General features: G+C 38.9%; 1 pseudogene; it reads right to left on the bottom strand.

Moving 5' to 3' along the window:
* Positions 1 to 442: 442 nt before the first annotated feature.
* LOC139467455 (uncharacterized) lies at positions 443 to 19382 on the bottom strand (annotated as a pseudogene).
* Positions 19383 to 20835: the final 1453 nt, after the last annotated feature.

The raw sequence follows: 20835 nt of genomic DNA, 5'->3' as shown, positions 1-20835 counted from the left end.
TTGTGGATTTGATAAAACGTGCGTTCAGAGATAGGGAAAAGTTGTAGGACTTGCATGGGATGGGGAATGAAGATGTCTGAAAACAAATCTAGACAGTAGGAACTGTTTGTAGGAAAATTTAGCATCGCGATATAATGCTACAATGTATGTCTAATACTCCGAGAGTAAATCTATTAAAGAGTACTGAGAGGAATTAGAACTAGGCTTATCAAAATTGATGGTTAACTTATGGAGAAAACAGTCGTTACTGCATTGCCATTTGGTCGCCAGAAAATGAGTCACATGTCAGAGGAACTATCATTGCAATTATCCCTGCATAAAAGGTTTTTGCAAAACATGTATTTGCCACTCGACAAAATAAATATTATATTTGACAAGATTAGCCAATATGGTAGACATGATATTGCTAGAGAAGTGCTTAAAGCGACGTAAAACCATATTCTCAATTCTCTTTGAAATTGTAAATGCTCATCACCGTCTCGTTCCAGATGTACTTTTCACATGTACTGGCTTCCTCCCATGTACCGTCTCGCTGACAGTGGATGTTTCTTGTGTGTCTGCAGTAGACGTAGCCATCGTCACAGTCGTAGCTGGCGATGGCCCCAAAAGACTGAAGCTGGTGGTTCATGCTGCCGTTACCAGTGCTAGGGGGGCTGCCACAATGTTGCACATCTATAAAACAACATACGTTACACATGACAAACATGCATTTTAATATCAACATCATTGATAATGTATGCATGATGATGACTCTACATGATTAGGCCCCTCTCTAGTGTGGAAAAACAACAACGGAATGTCAATTTCAAAGTATTCATATTTCATATTTTTATTTTATTTTCAATAATAATCTTTCTGACATTTTTTACAATTGGTATTACTTATTTACAGATAATGAGTTTGGGTACAGAACATACTCATTTATACATCTACCTTTATATCACTTATTCTATTGCAATGTTGTATTATGTTGTTTATGTTGACAAACGACTTGCCACTGCATGTGTTTGTGACGGATGCCACCGGTGGGTCAGGGTGTCATCTCTGTTTGAAAGCGATTCATAAACACATGCTCATGATATAGTCAGAATCGTATAACGGATCTGAGATTTCTTACGATTATGGAAATGTTTGTGTCAGTTGTACGATTCCGGGTACCATCATAAGTACATCATAAGTCAGCTGTTCAACTGAACAAGCAGGGGGCAAGCACAAGTCAAATTAGGGAATTTTAATCAGACATCAGTTTGGTCACTGGTGCGTCAAATGTCCTCCACATGTCTACCATAAAACATAATCACGTCCTCCAAATGTCTACCATAAAACATAGACCACGTCCTCCACCTGTTTACCATAAAACGTAGACCACGCCATCCACATGTCTACCATAAAACATGCAACACCTCATCCACATGTCTACCATAAAACATAGACCACGTCATCCAAATGTCTACCATAAAACATAAACACGTCCTCCAAATGTCTACCATAAAACATAGACCACGTCCACCACATGTCTATCATAAAACATAAACACGTCATCCACCTGTCTATCATAAAATATAAAACCTTTCATCAACATGTCTACCATAAAACAAAACATTTCCTCCAAATGTATATCATAACACATAATACATGCCCTCAACATGTCTTCTTTAAACAAAACATTTCCTCCACATATCTAGCATAAGACATAAAACACGTCATCGACATGTCTACCATTAAAACATAAAACATGTCATCCACATGTCTAACCGAAAGCATAAAAAACGTCATCCAAATGTCTACCATAAAAATAAAACACGTCCTCCAAATGTCTATCATAAAACATAGACCACGTCCACTACATGTCTACCATAAAACATGAACACGTCATCCACATGTCTATCATAAAATATAAAAACTCTCACCAACATGTCTACCATAAAACAAAACATTTCCTCCAAATGTATATCATAACACAGAATACATGCCCTCCACATGCCTACCATAAACAAAACAGTTCCTCCACATATCTATCATAAGACATAAAACACGTCATCGACATGTCTACCATTAAACATAGGCCAGGTCCTCTACATGTCTATCATCAACCATAAGCACGTCATCCACATGTCTATCATAAAATATTAAACCTTTCCTCAACATGTCTACCATAAAACAAACCATTTCCTCCACATGTCTAAAATAAAACATAAAACATGTTATCCAAATGTCTACCATAAAACATACAACACCTCATCCACATGTCTACCATAAAACACGGCATCAACACCTCTACCGTAAAACAAACCATATCCTCCACATGTCTATAATAAAACATAAAACATGTCATCCAAATGTTTACCATAAAAAATAAAACACGCCATCCAAATGTCTACCATAAAACATAGACCAGGTCATCTACATCTCTATCATCAACCATAAACATGTCATCAACATGTCTATCATAAAATATTAAACCTTTCCTCAACATGTCTATCATAAAATATTAAACCTTTCCTCAACATGTCTACCATACACAAAACCTTTCCTCCACATGTCTACCATAAAACATAAAACACGTCCTCCACATGTCTAGGTTAAAACATAAACACGTCATCTACATGTCTATCATAAACACGTCATCCACATGTCTACCATAAAAAAATAAAACACGTCATCCACTTACCTACCATAAAACATAAAACACGTCATCCACATGTCCACTGTTAGAAACTAACAGCTTCAGTCCACTAGTCCTTATGGTGATAACATATAGCAAAACCCATAAAAACGGCAAATTTCTACTTGTCCTTATGATACCTTAACTATTGGGGAGTTTGGCAAGGACTCCAGGACTAGTGCCAGTTTCTAACGTTGCATGCCTACCATGAAACATATCATCCACACGTCTTCCATGAAGCCAGATAGCGACATTTCTCTGACTATTTCCGTGTTAAAAGGAAGATGAAAATTCAATAAACTTACTGTGCAAAAATAATGGGAATACCATCTGTTTAATATACCTACAAACTGTGTTTTTGAGACGTGTCCATCGTTTGTATACATTGGTTTTCATTAATGAGAGCAGACACTTTATAGATTCGCCATATATTTAACTTGAACACACCATGTAATCTTTCCTCATTATTACCAAAATTAACGAGAATTCCTGGGTTTCTGTAAATCGTGTGTTGTGGTTCAAAATAAATGGCTTCGATCCTCCTTTAATAAATTATAAATTGCAATAAATAACTGAATTGTTTTAAGAGCTGATAGAAAAAAATATTTCGCCCCTCCCCAAACAAGAGAGGTTTTGATGCCGTATGATGCCTGGCATCAACATGTTGTAGTAATCAGTCCTGCCAACATCGTAGTGTTTATTATTATTATCCTCAATAGTACTGGGGGTTGATTATGTTTTTTGACTTTATGGTAATTGGTGACGTGGTATTATTAATTTATTTCGTCAATATTTTCTACGGAGAAGGAAAGATTGTACAGGACAGCCTATACCTGAGTTCAAAGGGAAGATCTATCAATATTAAAGTTATTAATAACAAGCATAGACGTTACAAACATGAAAAAATACATTTCTCATATAATGGGTAGGTTTCTCGGCAGGATAAACAAACGGATAAAAGCGATATCCGTTGGAGTCATATGTGCATAGAGATGCAAATATCAAAGGTCAAGTAAGGACTACTTTCAGTGTTTATAAACAAACATGGCGTCACCCTTGTCATTCGGCGATTGAGTCAGAATTAACCATCGGGAATCTGGAGAAACTACTGGGATTATTGCTATCATTATCAAACGATGACCAAGACAATTGTTGTGTTGCGTATATGTTGTTTCGCCACTGTATAAGAAACAGATTTTAGTTGGAACTATATTAGCTACTGTCTCACTGTCCGACTGACACATCACTTACCCTGTGATGTAATACATATTACTGCGCGCATTCCAGGAAAAGTCGCAATGTTTCGGTAATGTTTGTGAGAGATGGAAAGCGATTTTCAAGCACAGAATTTAAAAATGACATTATATGATTAAGAGGTTATCACGCTTCTGTGTTTCGGGGATGGTAAATGTCCTGTATTATGAATAACAATATGCCAAGGCTTGCTAAATACAATGTTTATTCCTAATACAGGATATATACCATCCTCCAAATACACAAGAGTGATAACCTCTATACATTCATTGGTTATGTTTACCAATGTTGTTTCTTTATAAACATACTGAACAACAAAAGTTCCTGTGACATTGAATAAGATTTAATGCAAAGTTATGTTTTTTACCAAATCTGAAAGAATTTCGGTTTGCAACAGATAAAAGACCCCTGTAAGTGCTCAAATGGTTTAATTTGCCATACTGACTTCAGAAAATGCGTGATTTCATAAAAAAAACCATGAACATGCCAAAATGTCAATTCACAAATCAATAGCGTGTGTCCACCTCTGGTTGCGATGCAAGCAAAACATCTTCGCCTCCTGGAATGGACCAGGCGTCGCACAAAGTCCTGTGAGATATCAGTCCATATCTGCTGGAGCATGTTTCGAAGTTCCTGGAGTGTCTGTGCAACAGTCGAAGGCGCTTATCCATCTCATCCCACATGTGCTCGATTGGTGAGAGATCAGGGGATCGAGCCGGCCAGGGGATGACATTCCCGTTGTTTTGTTGAAGAGAATCCTGAAGAAGTCGAGTAATATGAGGCCGGGCGTTGTCATGTTGAAAGGTAATGCCTGGGCCATGACGACGCAAAAACGGTAGAACAACAGGGCCGATGATCTCGTCGCGGTAGCGCTGTCCACTGAGATTTCCCTCTACCACTATCAAACGGGTCCTCTGTCTTGCTGTAATTCCACACCCGAACCGATCTTCTTCCATGACACAATGATTGACGTAACGTTCACCTCGACGTCGGTACACTCGAATCCGTCCATCGCTGTGGCTGAGGTGAAAACGAGACTCGTCAGTGAATAGAACTTGTCCCCACTGCATGGCCGTTCAGCGTAGACGCTGTCTGCACCACTGTTGACGTGCTTGATGGTGGTTTCCTGTCAAAATGGGACGTCTGGCGGGTATTCTGGCGAAAATCCCTGCACATCTGAGGCGACATCGTACGATTTGTGAAGATATTCGTCGAAGGCCAGGGATGCTTCTTGCAGTCACTGTTGCTGGCTGGAATCGATTTTGTAGTTGTGTTGTTCGAATCCAGTTGTCTTGTCGATTATTGGTTACGCGTGGCCTGCCACTCCGAGGGTGGTCTCTGACTGCATTCGTCTGTTGCCAACGTTGCCATAAACACCAAATGGTGTTTCTGTGGACGTTAAATTGTCTTGCAACATCACGTTGACTCGATCCTGCTTCAAGCATACCAATAGCTCGCAGACGCTCATTTTCGGACAGGCATGACATTTCGTAATGTTGAATAATTGCGTAAATTTGTTGTTTTTCTGAGTGGTTGCTGTCAGCACGATGCTAAACAATGCATATGCAATCCCGTTAACGCACATGTTTTTATACCCATTCTTGGTAGTGAAATGCATGGGGCTTGCATAAAAGTCAACTTTTGCATGGAATGCATGCTTTTCTGTAGCAGTTGCGTTTTTGTGACTTGATTCCATACATGTACTACAATATTGAAAACCAAACTTTACTTGTTTGAAAAATACACTAAAATATTGGTGTCACAGAATCTTTTGTTGTTGAGTTTATATTTGAGTTACATACTGTAAATCTTGAAATTAACGCGAGCGTGATTTAAATGCGAAAAATGCGAGTGTTCTTTGTCCGCTGACAGAAGATTTAACGTGCGCTTTCCGACTGTAGCGTATGTCGCACACGGGCCTGGCCAGACCATTTAGTGTATTCCGAAAAAGGTGAAAGTGGTGTGTGCAACCCAAGAGGGGGCTTTTAGGGGTTGCTTAATGATATTGAATTTTTGGAATTTTTAAATTTGGAATAAATGCCGAGGTGGGTGGAGGAGGGAACTAAGGGAGCCGGGTGAGGTGGGTGTTTGTATGTTTATTGGATTTTGGATTGGTAGATTAATTAGTTTTTAGATGCGCTTAATTAGGTCTGTTTTGATTAGGAATACGTCTAGGGCCTTGAAGTTTTCTAGTTTATTTTGAGGGTTTAGTATTTCATCTAGAGTAGGAACCTCATTTAGATTGAGGGTGGTTTGTAGTGTGGTTCTGTGTGTTTGGTAGTGGGTGCATTGGATGAGTGCGTGTTCTGTGGTTTCGGGTTGTTTGCAGTGGGGGCAGTTGCCTGTGGTGTGCCTTTTAAGATTTACGTGGTTATTTAGGTTAGTATGTCCTGTTTGGAGTTTTGTAATTAATCTGTCAATTTTTTTGAGGGGTGTAGGATTTTAAGTTTGGCTAGTGGTTTTCGGAGCACTTTTTCGATTTGGCAATTTGAGTTTTGATATTAATTATGCCATTTTTTGGTTATTTTTTGTTTGTTTACACTTTTAATTTCTGTTTTTGAGATGGGTAGGTTTAGGCTTATTTCTGGTATTTTGAGAGATAATTTAGCTGCTTTATCGGCGCTTTCGTTGCCGTAAATTCCTACGTGGGCGGGGATCCACAAGAAGGTTATTTGTTTGCCTGCTTTTGTTAGGTCGTTGGAGCTTTTAAGTATTTGGTTTATTAATATAGGTCGTTTTTTGGTATTTTTGTTTTGGAGGACTTGTAGTCCACTAAGGGAGTCGGTGAGAATTAGGATTTTATTGTTGTTTTTAGATTGTTGGTTATGCAGAGGTGAGGCCATGCCCATAAGTTCGGCCGTGAATATAGATTGGTTGTTAGGGTGTCTGTAAGATTGAGTGGATATAACTGGTTGTGTGGTATGGACTCCGAAGCCTGTGTGGTTGGAGATCGGGTCTGAAGATCCGTCAGTGTATATGTGACACCAATTTGGCCAATTTTCGTGTATGTATGCGAGTGTGGTGGTTTTAGCTATGTTTGGGTCGGTTTGTTTATTTATTTGGTTTGCTAGCGCCTATTTTGGGTATTTTGAGTTTAGGGGTGAAAATATTTGATTTTTTGCAATTTTGTTTAAGATTTTGAGTTTGGTGTTCATTGAGGTAGTTAGTTATTCTTTGGGATATTGGGGTGAGTAAGGGGTGTTTGCGAGCTAGAGCTTGGTTTCTTGGGCTAATGTTTTGGTTAATTAAGTTTTGGATGAGAGGGTTTGTTTGGGACGCGGCCCAGAAATTAAGGCTTAGATGTTCCCTGCGTAGATTTAGTGGCATTTCCCCTGTAAGTGCCTGAAGTGAGGTGTAGGAGGTGCCATGTTGGGTGCGTGTAATTAGTTTAAGGGCTTGGTATTGTATTGAGTAAAGTTTTTCAGATAGAGAGTTGTTTAGGGTATTGTATATGGCGCAGCCGTAGTCTAGTTTTGATCTAATTAGTGCTGTATAGAGTGAGAGCAGCACTTGTAGTAAGTATATAAACATTGTCATTCAAACACTAATTACATCCTGTGAATTGTCACTGCTGGGGCCAAGACAAGCGTTCTTCTCACTTTTGTCATCACTGATCACACCTGAAAGTCCCTACAAACGCCACCCACGCAACACAGTGTTTTTGTTCTTTGCGACTGCGTCAAAGGCCGACACGATCCAGAGCGCGTGTATTGTTTCAGCGGAAGTACTTTTCTCAGCGCTAATAAGCGGTGCTATTTGGTGTGTGATTGGATTAATGTAAGGATGGATTACGGTGTGGATTCTTCTTTCTTTATACATAAATCCACTGATGCTTGAGAGGAGGTGGGTGTCGCATTCATATTGAGTCGCATTTTTGTGGAGACGCATTAGTGTCACGATTTACAGTATGTCATGTAAAATGAAATATATTGGGGTTATAGATTGTTTGCTCAAACACAATTACAATCATGAGTGAGTGCGTGAGTTAGTGAGTGAGTGAGTGAGTGAGTGAGTGAGTGAGTGAGTGAGTATAGTTTACTCGGCTTTTAACAAACAATATTCCAGCTATATCTTTCTTAGACCGACGTACTGCTCTGCTGCGTCAGGCAATAATCAAACACTTACTTTTTGTATGTAAATAGTGCTGCCAGGTGGGCAGGACATGCTTTCCCTTTTCACGGATACCTGGGGCCACTTGCACAAAGCGATCTTAGCGCTAAGATGATTGTAACTCCCATACTTTAACATAGGCTTACGAGCTTTTACATCCAATGTTATCTGCTTCGGCAGATAATCGGGACTGACTATTCGCTAGTGTTATATTGTAATACGTGATTTATTTGTAAATAAACAATTCTTAGACCGACATTCTTTGAGATGAGAAAACACTAATACATGGATAAGATAATACTGTTTGACACCATAATCTGAAATGTTTCAAACAGCACAAAAGAGTGAGTGAGTGAGTTGGGTTTAACGCCGCTTTTAACAGTATTCCAGTTATATCACGGCGTGTCAGCTTAATGTGGGAGGAAAGCCCGAAGTGATGCAGGTCTCAGACGTTTTACCACTTCGGTGAAACCCACGAGCACGGGTATGATGCTGACAAATCTAGAAACATAATCGTGGAGAACCGGGATTCGAACCCACAATCAAAGGTTTCTGGCGTGCCCAAGGGACGCAACTCTGCACAGCGAATCCAGCACAAGAGAGCATATGCCAGTTTTAATCTATTTAGATGTTTAATATTCAACAGCCAGTACCAACCTTCAACACAGTGGGGTCTTTGGAGTCGGTCGACAGTGCATCGTTCACCAGGGATGCAGCTGACGTTCTCACATGGTCCGATTAAAGACTGAAGAGCAATCATTGAACGTTTAGGATGAAATGGGGGTATGTAACTATACTTCGGATCATGTTCACATGGGTCTGTATGGAGTAAGGTGAGTGAGTTGGGTTTTAACGCCGCTTTTAACAGTATTCCAGTTATATCACGGCGTGTCAGCTTAATGTGGGAGGAAAGCCCGAAGTGATGCAGGTCTCAGACCTTTTACCACTTCGGTGAAACCCACGAGCACGGGTATGATGCTGACACACCTAGAAACATAATCGGGGAGAACCGGGATTCGAACCCACAATCATAGGTTTCTGGCGGTCCCAAGGGACGCAACTCTGCACAGCGAATCGCGGCGCCGCAGACGACAGCACCACCTGTGCGCCCGTATGGAATAAGGGCAATGGGGTAGTTTAGTGGTTGAAGCGTTCGTGCGTCACGGGTTCTATTCCCGACATGTGTTAGAGGTGAATTACAATTTATAGTCATACCGGCAGTATTTCTGCCATATCGTGACTAAAGCAATTTATACATTAATAATACACCAATTTAGACTATAAAACCTTTCGACAGAGGAAAATGTCGAAAATGACTAGACTTATCACAAAAATATATGTAAAACTACAAGTAGTATGGTACCCGTGAAGATCTGGGGTAGAATAGGTCTTCAGCAACCCATGCTTGTCGTAAAAGGCGACTAACGGGATCGGGTGGTCAGGCTCGCTGACTTGGTTGATGCATGTCATCGATCCCAGTTGGGAGGGTCGATGCTCATGATATCAATCACTGGATTGTGTAGTCTAGACTCGATTATTGACAGATCGCCGTCATATAGCTGGAATATTGTTGAGTGCGGCGTAAAAAAACACACAAATAAACAACCAACAACACGTAGTATGTTACCATAAAAAATATTATTATTCATGACAACACACTATAAAAGCAGGCTATAGATCACCAGCAACGGAAGGTAGATCACCATACCAGGGACCATGGGGACTCACCTTCGCTACCTGCATGGACCCTAGCAGGATTTACATCATCCTTTCAGATGTTGGCGATTATTGACAAACCGTATTATTCGAACACATATTCTACGATTACAAACGTGGTAGAATAAAACTACGCTGAATGACGTGGTCTTACATTCCTTCTCCGGGGGACAACCAGTTTACAGTACTTCAAACCCCTGTCAATGGTACAGCCACTAATAGTCTCGGTTATCAAAATTATACCACCAGTTATAAAAAAGTCAATTATTCTACACTAAGCATATTAATCAAAATTTATGAAGCAATTTAATTTCCTTTAAAGAACATGTGATTAAATTAGAACTAATATTATTAAAACAATCCTAAGGAGATGATGATTCAATATATTTTTTTGAAAAATAATGGAAAATTCAATACAGTCAATATTCGTCATCACAACGGATACCTAAGGGATAGTCACCTTTCAATAAATATTCATGAGTATATCGCGAATGGCCAATTCGACATCTTTTTGAAATGACCTCTTCAAATCTGGACTGACAACAGAAAGTAAGTGGTCGGTTTTATTGCATGTAATATATTTATACCTACTTGACTGTCCCGCCTTTTTGCATTGGGTCTCTGATATAACATCTTAACGGATTTTTAATCAGTATATGGGATCAGAAGTGATGTCACAGATTTATTGATTGCTGCGTTTTTTTGCAACATCAGCCATTATGTCACCAACGGCTGGGTGACCAACAAAAGATGATGTCGGATTGCCCGGTAGCAAGATTATTATGTTGAGAAATGATGTCACGCAAAACTTGATCCTGACACGAATTACTTTTAATAGCCTAAAGACAGAGCGTCTGAAAAAATAACGTTTAGAATGGATAAGTGATCTATGCTAGTTAGGAGGGCTGACTTAAGTCTTCAACTATTGGAATTAGAAACAGCCTTAAATAAATCCAGTACCTTCAGAGATTTAGCTTTCAGATATTTAATATGTGTAAATAAATTAAGGTTATGATAATAAATTATTCCTAAACAATTAGCTTCCTTTGCAACTTTAATTGGATTTCTGCAATTCAATTCTGGGTCCCAATGTGGTTTATAGTTTTGACAGAAATGAATTCAATTTGTTTTCTATTTTGAAAACGTTGAGATCAATTATTTATTTTATTGGGCAAAGTTGCAACTGTCTCTCAATCGTGTGCCCTTTCTAACCTCGACATGATACATTACAATCATCAACAAATAATGAGTAATTAAAATCCTTAGATAAACTACAGTAAACTACGGTTATAACGAACACGCTTATAACGAACTGACGGATATAACGAACTTACTTATGTTATGCTGTATATATGCTTATAACGAACTAAAATTAGTAGTCCCCTTGAGTTCGTTATAACCGTACTTTACTGTATATATTTTGATACTAAAAAACGTTACATGCTACCTTGAGGGACATCCTGACCTTGATCGTATACATCAGATAAGGTTGATCCCACACATGCATGGAAATGCCTATCTGTTAAAACTGTGGGGTAAAATGCCTGTCAACCCCATCTCACGAAGATCCCTTTAAATTCTATGTTTCCAGGGCATATCATAAGTTTTTTCTACGTCGAAAAATATAGATACGGTGTGTTGTTTATTTGTTATAGCATGTTCAACAAATGTTTCTAGTCGCACCAAATGGTCAATGGTACTTCTATTTTTCCTGAAACCACATTGAATATTTGTTATAAGATTTTTTATTTCTGACAATAAGTCAGTTATTGACCATTCTTTCAATGGTCTTGCAACCACAGCTAGTAAGTGTTATTGACCTATAATTAGAAGGATCAGTATGATCCGGGCCAGGTTTCGGTATAAGACTTGTGACAGTATTTAGCCACGATGAAGGGAAATTACCCGTTGTCCATATATTTTGAAATATAGTTTGTCTCTAAACTGGAATCAGGTAAATGTTTAAGTAACTGATAGTGGATATTATCAGAACCTGAAGCAGTATTTTGAGCTTGCCCGAAGGATCAATGACTCCCTGGGCCGTTGGCGCATTTTTTAAAGTTACTTTCACAGTCTTCTGTTACGTTCGTATTCACATAACAGTGAGCACATTTAACATCCTTTGTGCAGGTATTAACACCATATCCATCTCTGGCATTTGAAACATCTTAGAGGGTTTGGAATGAAAATTTCAACATTTATATTACAGTATCCTGTTTTGACTGATTTTGGTGCAGTTGGAGAAGAAAAAGAAACGAGGTCAGTGTTTGTGGGTTGAGTTTCATATTTTTTTCCGAGTTGTGAAGCTTTTTACAAAGATGACATCTTTTTCTTTCACTTAAAATACAATGTCAATTACCTTTATGTCAGCAAACAATCGATCCCAGTCTCTCACAATACCTTTACCGAATTTAGTGAGTGAGTGAGTGAGTTTGGTTTTACGCCGCTTTTAGCAATATTCCAGCAATATCACGGCGGGGGACACCAGAAATGGGCTTCACACATTGTACCCATGTCGGGAATCGAACCCGGGTCTTCAGCGTGACGAGCGAACGCTTTAACCACGAGGCTACCCGACCGCCCCCTTTAATGGATTTAAGTGTCCTGTGTGAAGTGACTGTGATCTGGATGCCGACAAACATCTTTGTGGACATGAGATCAATTGTTTGTTGTCTGTTGTTACATGCGATGAAAAGAGAGCCTGATCGCAAGTGTTTAATGTTTTTTCACATCTCTTTCTATTCCATGTACACCCTTTGATACTGCAAATGGATTCAACTTCAGAGCTGTTTGATCAAGAGTCTCAAGAACAAGAAAACGTGGCCAGTAACGCTGTTCGTCATCATTGTCAAGTGGACGTTTGGATTTTTTCAGGGGGTGTTTGTTATTCATGGTTAGTGGTAGAGTTTCGTCATCCCCTCCCGCCACCGAGTGCTAACAAGGGCAGTGTTAGACAGACACTAGGGAAGAGAGATGATATACACAAACAGAAGATTCCTCCAGTTTGGCCCATGAGCCAGGGCCTTCTGGCACTAACATCTAGGCATTCTTTTAATTTTAAAAGTAAAGTGAAAAGCCATGTATATTGATAACAATACAACACAATTAAGTCAATAACAAATCAAAATCTCAAACCAAAATGTCATAGAGCAATGCAAGTATAAGCGTTTTGGGTTTGGCATGACCTACCCGTCGTTCCAACCGTCCAGGCGAAGTGAGGGTCGAAGTGGAGTATTGGGCAAAGGAACGCTACTCCTGGAGCCAGAGCCCTCAACCACCAGACTCCCGACCTAGGGACGCAACCCAAGGCGGTGGTGGTTTGTGGTGTGTGGTGTGTAGAAGTGTGTGGCATACATGTTTGTGTGACCGTGTGCCTAAACACCCAAATGGACACACCTTTCTATGTTCCGGATTGGAAATACTTTATCCAATTGGAAAGTTATTATAAAGATTTATTAGTAGAATGATTATAATCTAATAACATACAGCTATGTGGATTAACACACTGATCAGACGTCTAGCTGTATAGGACCGCCTCCGAGGTCTAGTGGTAGAGCGTTCGCCCGGAGAGCGGAACACCCGGGGTTCGATCCCCGGCCGCGTCACGCCAAAATACGTTAAAAATGGTACTTGTTACCCTGTCTGGCGCTCGGCTTTAAGGGTCTAAAACAAGGACTGGTCGGCTCGGATCAGTAAACTGTGTCTGGTTGGTGTATCTGTTAAACTCCGGCATGGTATCTCAGTGAGCTGGCACAATAAATCGGCATCAGTCCGGACTAGTACAAGCAGCCACACACACACACGTGCCTGCACGTCGCTATATAAGTGCAATAATCTTGGACGCGACGTTAAACCCCATTCCACCTCACCTCTAGCTGTATATAAACTGGTCAAGGGAGATCACGTTTAGTACGTCGGAGTTAAAAGTCACAAGCCTTGCCTCAGTTTCTCTTCGCGTTCAAACTGATGTCCAGATCTAAATGGGGATTGAAGTAACCATGAAGTGTAAAGAAGACTAACATTATAGACAAAGTTCGAATTGGAAATTTTGAATTCATGTACATTTATTAAACTCAAATCTTCCGATAGCCTGTTTTCAACCCAGAGAATGAGTGAACACTTTGAACAGTATTCCAGTTGTATCACGTCGTGTCAGCTTAGTGCAGGAGGAAAGACATTGATGCAGGCATTAGACGTTTACAACTAATATGGAATTCGAAGCCACGATCATATGATTTGCACTGTGCCACTGTGAGATAACCTTTCTCTTAAGTTAACCAAACCCAATTCTATTCGGTCTTTGTGATCCCTTTTTAGTCGAACTTTCCTTGTATGCATTTATCACTAAGGAAATATATAAATTTGAAATCAAGGGGAACATACAAGAAGGCCGCCGGAAGAGGCCGTTGCCAAGCAAGCATAAGGTTTTCCTTAACTAATCCTGAGGAATAATGGCACCAGTCATATAGTCTACGGTGAAAAGACCAAATATAGACAGACATTTTATTTGTATATGTGGCCAAAGGACAAATAGTACACTATGTATGCAATAGAACTGTACACGTTACAGTGCTACCTTAACATCGTAGTTTCAGAACATGTAGAACGGGGTTACAAACATGAATTTCATTGTAAATCTCTATTGGTTTCTTATCCGTCGTCAGAAATATGCGGTATAATAACAAGGATATATTAAATAGCATGTTCGTATCATCGGTCTGCAGTGAACCATACGACTTTTCTCGAGATGGTCCATTTCTAAAATACTGTTGCATGTAATCATTTCTTAAACTTGCATATTCTGGACATATTAATAGTACGTGATATTCGTCTTCATTTGGGTGGTAACAGCATTGACAGGGTGTATTTTCAATTGCCGTTTTTTTTTAAAAATTTTATCTTTTCTAATGTTAAAAGTATGTACATTGCATCTAAATTTCCTTACGACTCGACCGAGGTGTACTGCATTTATTGACGTAAGGTAGGACTCTGATGCAATAGAACTTTTTAATTCAGAATAATACTGTACACAATTTGATTTTCGCGCACTTATGAACCATTCTTGTTGATATATGTCTTTATACCTTTGTTTAAAAATATTCAGAAATACTCCTCTGCTATCTACATCTTGTGTGAGCCAGAATGCCCAAAACCGTATTTAAATAATAGTATTCTTAGAGAAGAAACCGAGATTTCGTCACCTGCATCGTCTAGTCTTTTGATAAAGTCATAACTATTCCTGGAGTATATGTTAATGGTTGTCTGATAAGCCTTATCCAACATGAAAGAACTCTAGTGTGGGCATGTATGAACAGTGGGTAGCGACCTCATTCTGCTATTAAAACTTCATTTGCAGCTTTGTAACCTGCCTGCAATAGAACTTGTGCAGCATTTTGTGTGAACTTTTTAAATTGCTAAATTGTACTTTATACTCCTCAGTTCTCATCCATATAACATGATCGGTTGGAGACCAAATATACAACATACGATAATAAATGTGAAAGATAAGTGTCATTTCTTTAAAGCTTTCCTAATCCAAAACAGCCTGTGTATTTCAATCCAGACTGTAGTATTTAATGAAATCGGAGTAACAGTAGATACAGAAAAATAAATACATCACCTTCGGCCAATACTTGATATCACTGTAGACGACGCCATCTTCATGAATGATCGTGCCACTGTTACTATCATCAGTGTTAATATGACAACGTTTATATTTCTTCTCGAAGTTGATGGACATACAATTTTGGTTCATCAAACATTCTGCTCCACATTCGAACAAGGTGGACGATTCCAGAACGCGAAAACTCTTCTCCGGCATGGAGGAGTTCTCAACCAATAGAGACTCGATATCCATGCAGGCACATCTCACATACGTGAACACTACAACAACATAGCATAGACTTTCAGGTCTGACTTGTTCTGGGAAAAGACGCCTGGAGACCATTGCGAACAGTAGGATGTATGGCAATGGTTCTCTGGCGACTGACAGAGGTTTTATACCCAATGTAATCCTCGTTGTTAGCCACGTGCTGTTCTCTGCATCATCCAATCGATTTGTACTTCATTTGAAGCACTTTCCCTTTGAATTGGATGGACGTCAACCAATCGTTTTATCCGTTTAGAGACTAATCATATATACACTTAAGTCTACATATCTATAAGCTATGAACAAGTTGGATAGTACAAGGTTATTCAGATGAACAGAAAAGAAAAACATCTTCAGACAGACAGGCAGACGGAGGGACGGACAGACAGACAGACAGATAGATCAATAGATAAATAGATAGAGAGATAGATAGATAGATAGTTGTTCACTATCTAATTGAAACTAAACAACCGCTTCGAGAATCCGAGAACAATGGTGCTGCAGCCTTGCAGAACTGAAATGCATCATTCACTCAGATAGCACTCGAAGACCTCTCAACAATATAAAGAAAATAACACAAGACTTTATTTGTGCATTGATTTGTCTACGACGTGTATTCCAATGAACCTTAAAATATAGTTTTGTCCACCCACTGACAAATCAAACAAACAAACATGTATTCATACGGCAACACTGGTCGACCAAACCATAGCCACCTTATGGTTGGTTGTCAGGAGATACCAGAGAGAGCCGCTTGGTAACCGTATGAAACGTGTACCAAAGATCAGACAGAATCGAGCATTTTCATATATTTACATCAAAGACTTTGGGATAATTTCTATTCTTCCACTTCAAGTAGTTCTACACGCAGATGTTCGTACTAACGTACATGATTAACATTCAAGGTCGTATCTTATCCATTGCTTGAAATTATTTCAGAAATTTGGTTGCATGACAGTACATTTTGCCTTTGAACATCCTGCCTTTTATCCTTTGTAAAGGGTCACACATTTTTGTGATGCTTTATATTGTGATGGGACCTTTACTAAACTATGAACAGGCAAACACATTTGTAATGTTAAATCACATCAGCACATATCAAATATAATGAGTTTCATGATAATGTGAAGTTTACACGATATACGACTTCCCTTGGACGAGAGGCCGATCACCTATCGCGCAATTGACGTACATAATCGTATGAACGACACATTTTGTAGATATCTTTAATCAGTTGCAGTTATTATAAATAAATTTGTAAGTTCGTAAAAATTGAGTTACGATAACAAAACTACGAGGGCCATTCAATATATAACCAGCCTAACCTATTTGCTACTGCTCCTCACTTCTTCTTTTTCCACATAATCACCATTGAGGTCTATGCACTTTGTCCAGCGATGTGTGAGAGCTAAAAGCCTGTTGTGATAGAAACCATGGGGTTGTTCGTGTAACAACCCCTCCACTGCTGTCGTGAGTTCATCATCGGACCGGAAATGACGTCCACGCAGTTCTTTCTTCAAGTTTGGGAAGAGAAAGTAGTCGCTTGGTGCCAGGTCTGGTGAGTAAGGTGGATGAGGCAATACTTTGAACCCGTTCCGCTTCACTGCGGCAACCGCAAGTCGACAGGTGTGCACTCTGGCATTATCATGTTGGAGCAGCACACCTTTTGTGATCTTTCCACGACGTTTGGCAAGAATAGCAGTCCGCAAACGGCCCAGGACATCGGAGTAGTATTCTCCAGTAATAGTCTCGCCACGTGGCAAGTAGTCAATGAGCAAGACCCCTTTGGTATCCCAAAAGATGGTTGCCATGACTTTGCCAGCCGATGGTTGAGTCTTAAACCTTTTGGGACGGGGTGAAGCAAAGCCAGTCCACTGCTTACTCTGTTCTTTGGTTTCTGGGTCATAGTGTTGTACCCAGGTTTCATCACCAGTAACAATTCTCTCCATAAAGTTGTCTGCATTCCGACTGCATTGCGTCAAAGTGCCTGACACATTGACGCACGTACAGCCTTCTGATCATGACTCAGACATTTCGGGACCCATCGGGCAGACAGCTTCCTCATACCCAGACGATCATGCAAAATGGTATGAACACTTCCCTCTGAAATGTCCAAGGCCTTGGCCATTTCTGACACCTTCATTCGCCTGTCTTTGACAACCAGTTGTCTCACAGCTTAACTGGTTTGGTCATTGGTCACCTCTACAGGCCTGCCAGGGCGTGGCTCATCTTCCAGGTTCACCCGACCCTTCTTAAATTCTGCAACCCAGAATTTGACCTATGGATAGGATAGGATAGGTTTTATTCCATACTGAAATGCCTCAGGCCCATAGTACAATTCTGTTTTCGGGAGTGGTTACAGATCCGTTTAACAGGTCATATTCTAATTAACATAGCATGATAAATGAACATTGATATATTTTTTAGAGTATCTTTATCAGTTGTTGACATGGTCGTTGTAAATCTTTGTAGAGTGGGATGTACATAACCAGGCAGATCAATATATTTTCTTCTAAGGTGGTCGTATTTTGGACAAACTAACAGAAAATGAAACTCATCTTCAATCACATTTAAATCACATTGATCACATATTCTCAATTCTCTGTCTATGTTTCTATGCCTGCCTACTTCGATCCTAAGTCTATGAGAGCTGCATCTAAATTGTGCTAAACTTATTCTAAACCTTTTAAAGTTGACGTCAAACAAATAGTATTCTGGGGAAATTGTTGTCTTGAAAAGCTTGTAATAATTGCATTTTTCTGAACTTAAAACATGCGATGCCCATTTTTGAAAGTATATATCCTTAAGTCTTTGGCGTAAAGATAGTAAAAATGAATCTGGATTGTTTGGTACACATTGATTACGCCAAACATATCCATAGCCGCAATCATTTAATAACGACTTTACATCATATACCCAATTGCGGATCCCATGTTTATCATACAATAACATCATATTGTAACATTTTCTAGGTAATCTATCAATAGGCATTTTAAGAATCTTGAACCAATACTTGAGAATTCTAATATGTTGAAATATGTAAAGTGGTACACGTCCACATTCACCATATACCATAACACTCGATGTAGAGTTTTTTTACGCAAAGGAATCGTTTACAAGCATATAGATGGACCAGTTCAATAGTTCTGTATTCAGTATGCCCCCAGACCTCTGCTCCATATAAAAGAATTGGAGTAATTTTTGTATCAAATATTTTAAAAAAGGTTTGATATGAGAGATAAGTGAAGGTTTTCAAACTATGTAAGATTCCCATTAGTATCTTTTTTGCCTGCGTTGCTGTATTGCTGGTGTAGTAATTCCACGATAATCTGCCTGTGAAGGTTACTCCCAGATATTTATAAGAAGTGACAATTTTTAACGGTTGGGAGTTGAAGAACCATTTTTTTTGATAGTTTATTTCCCTTTTTGAAAACTAACACTTTCGTTATCTCAGTGTTCACTTGGAGTTTACAATTAGAACAGTACAGCTCCAGTTGATCTATCAAATTCTGTAAACCTTTTATCGTACTTGAGAACAGGACTATATCATCAGCAAAAAGCAACAGAAATATCTTAACAATATCTGGATGCAGCTGTATTCCATCCGTACAATTTTCCTTAATTTGTGCAGCCAGTTCATTGATGAAAAAACAGAACAGGAATGGGCTAAGAATACAGCCTTGGCGTACACCAATGTTACATGTGAAGACATCAGAGTATATTCCCTGATTTTTAACACATGACTTTACATTTTGATAAATATTGCATAACAGTTTACCCATTTTATTACTCACCCCATTTGAACGAAACAATGACCACATTAAATTTCTGTTTACAGAATCAAACGCTTTTTTGAAATCAACAAAAATTGCATAAAATTTTCCACCTTTTCTCTGCATGTATTTGTGAATAATCGCATTAAGTACGAAAATATTATCTAGTGGTTGAATACCCTTGTCTAAAACCTGCTTGTTCTTTCGAAATTTTATCTAATGAATCTGACCAAAAAGTGAGCCTTTTATTAATAATAGAAATAAATATTTTACTAAAAACACTCAGAAGGGTAATTCCTCGATAATCTTTGTTATCGGTATGTGATCCTGATTTATGTAGTGGAACAATCACACCGATAGTCCACTCTTTTGGGAAATAAGACGTTTCTAAAATCTTATTAAACAGTAATTCAAGGTATGGGAGTAGAATATTAACAGAATGTTTCAAAAATTCTGGAATTAAACCATCTATGCCGGAACTCTTGCTGTTTTTCAAATCGTAGATAGCTTTTTGAATTTCCTCTCTTGTGATTGGCGAGTCAAGAATTGTAGCAGTTATGTCATTATCACATGTTTCCTGATCTGATAATTCAAAGTAGGTATCATCCCCAACACTAATACCACTAAACATATTTTTGAAATAATCATACAATTTATCAATTTCAATATTATTTTTAAACTCATAATGTGGATTTAGCTTGTGGAGGGTTGTCCAAAATTCTTTCGACGACTTAATGTTATCTTCCAAATATTGTTTTTTTCTTTTCAAGAAATATAATCTTCTTTTCCCTGCACGTGATTTTGTAAAGATTTCTAATTCTTGTATATTCCATTAATGACTGTAAATCTTTATCTCTTCTGAATTTGTTGAGGCATGTACATCTCTCTTTTTTTAGTAACTGACATTCCCAATCAAACCATTTTTGTGTTTTCTTGTCCACGTGAACCACTTTCTTCATTTCGTTCTCAGCATAGGAGAGTGCTTCTCTAATAAACTCAATACTTTCATCATTTTTTGTGAATACGGTATCTACTGCTTTTTCAACCAATTTGACCTGTGCATACGAAGGTGGACTGTGACCATAAACATCTGACAATTCATCATGTATCTCCTTTCCCGGTTTCCCTTTTAAGTAGAGGTACCTAATAACAGCCCTGTATTCAACCTTTGACGAAATTTTTAGCAGAATCTACCCTTGCCATCTTTATAGATCACGTGTGTGACTTCAAATACAATTTCCTCAGTGAAACTTTGTCTATGCACGTGACATACATTGGTGCACAGCACGTGACAAACATGCAACCGTTAAGATCTGATAAATAGCTTAGGCTGGTTATATATTGAATGGCCCTCGTATTTGGAAAAGCCTTTTCACCCTCTGTGGTTTCACCGAAGTGGTAAACGTCTGAGACCTGCATCACTTCGGGCTTTCCTCCCACATTAAGCT

The sequence above is a fragment of the Haliotis cracherodii genome, unplaced genomic scaffold (assembly GCF_022045235.1).
Source record: "Haliotis cracherodii isolate W230 unplaced genomic scaffold, xgHalCrac1.p SCAF_2, whole genome shotgun sequence".
Classification (NCBI taxonomy): Eukaryota; Metazoa; Mollusca; class Gastropoda; order Lepetellida; family Haliotidae; genus Haliotis; species Haliotis cracherodii.
The sequence above is the reverse complement of the archived record's forward strand: the minus strand, read 5'-3'. Positions and strand labels throughout refer to the sequence as shown.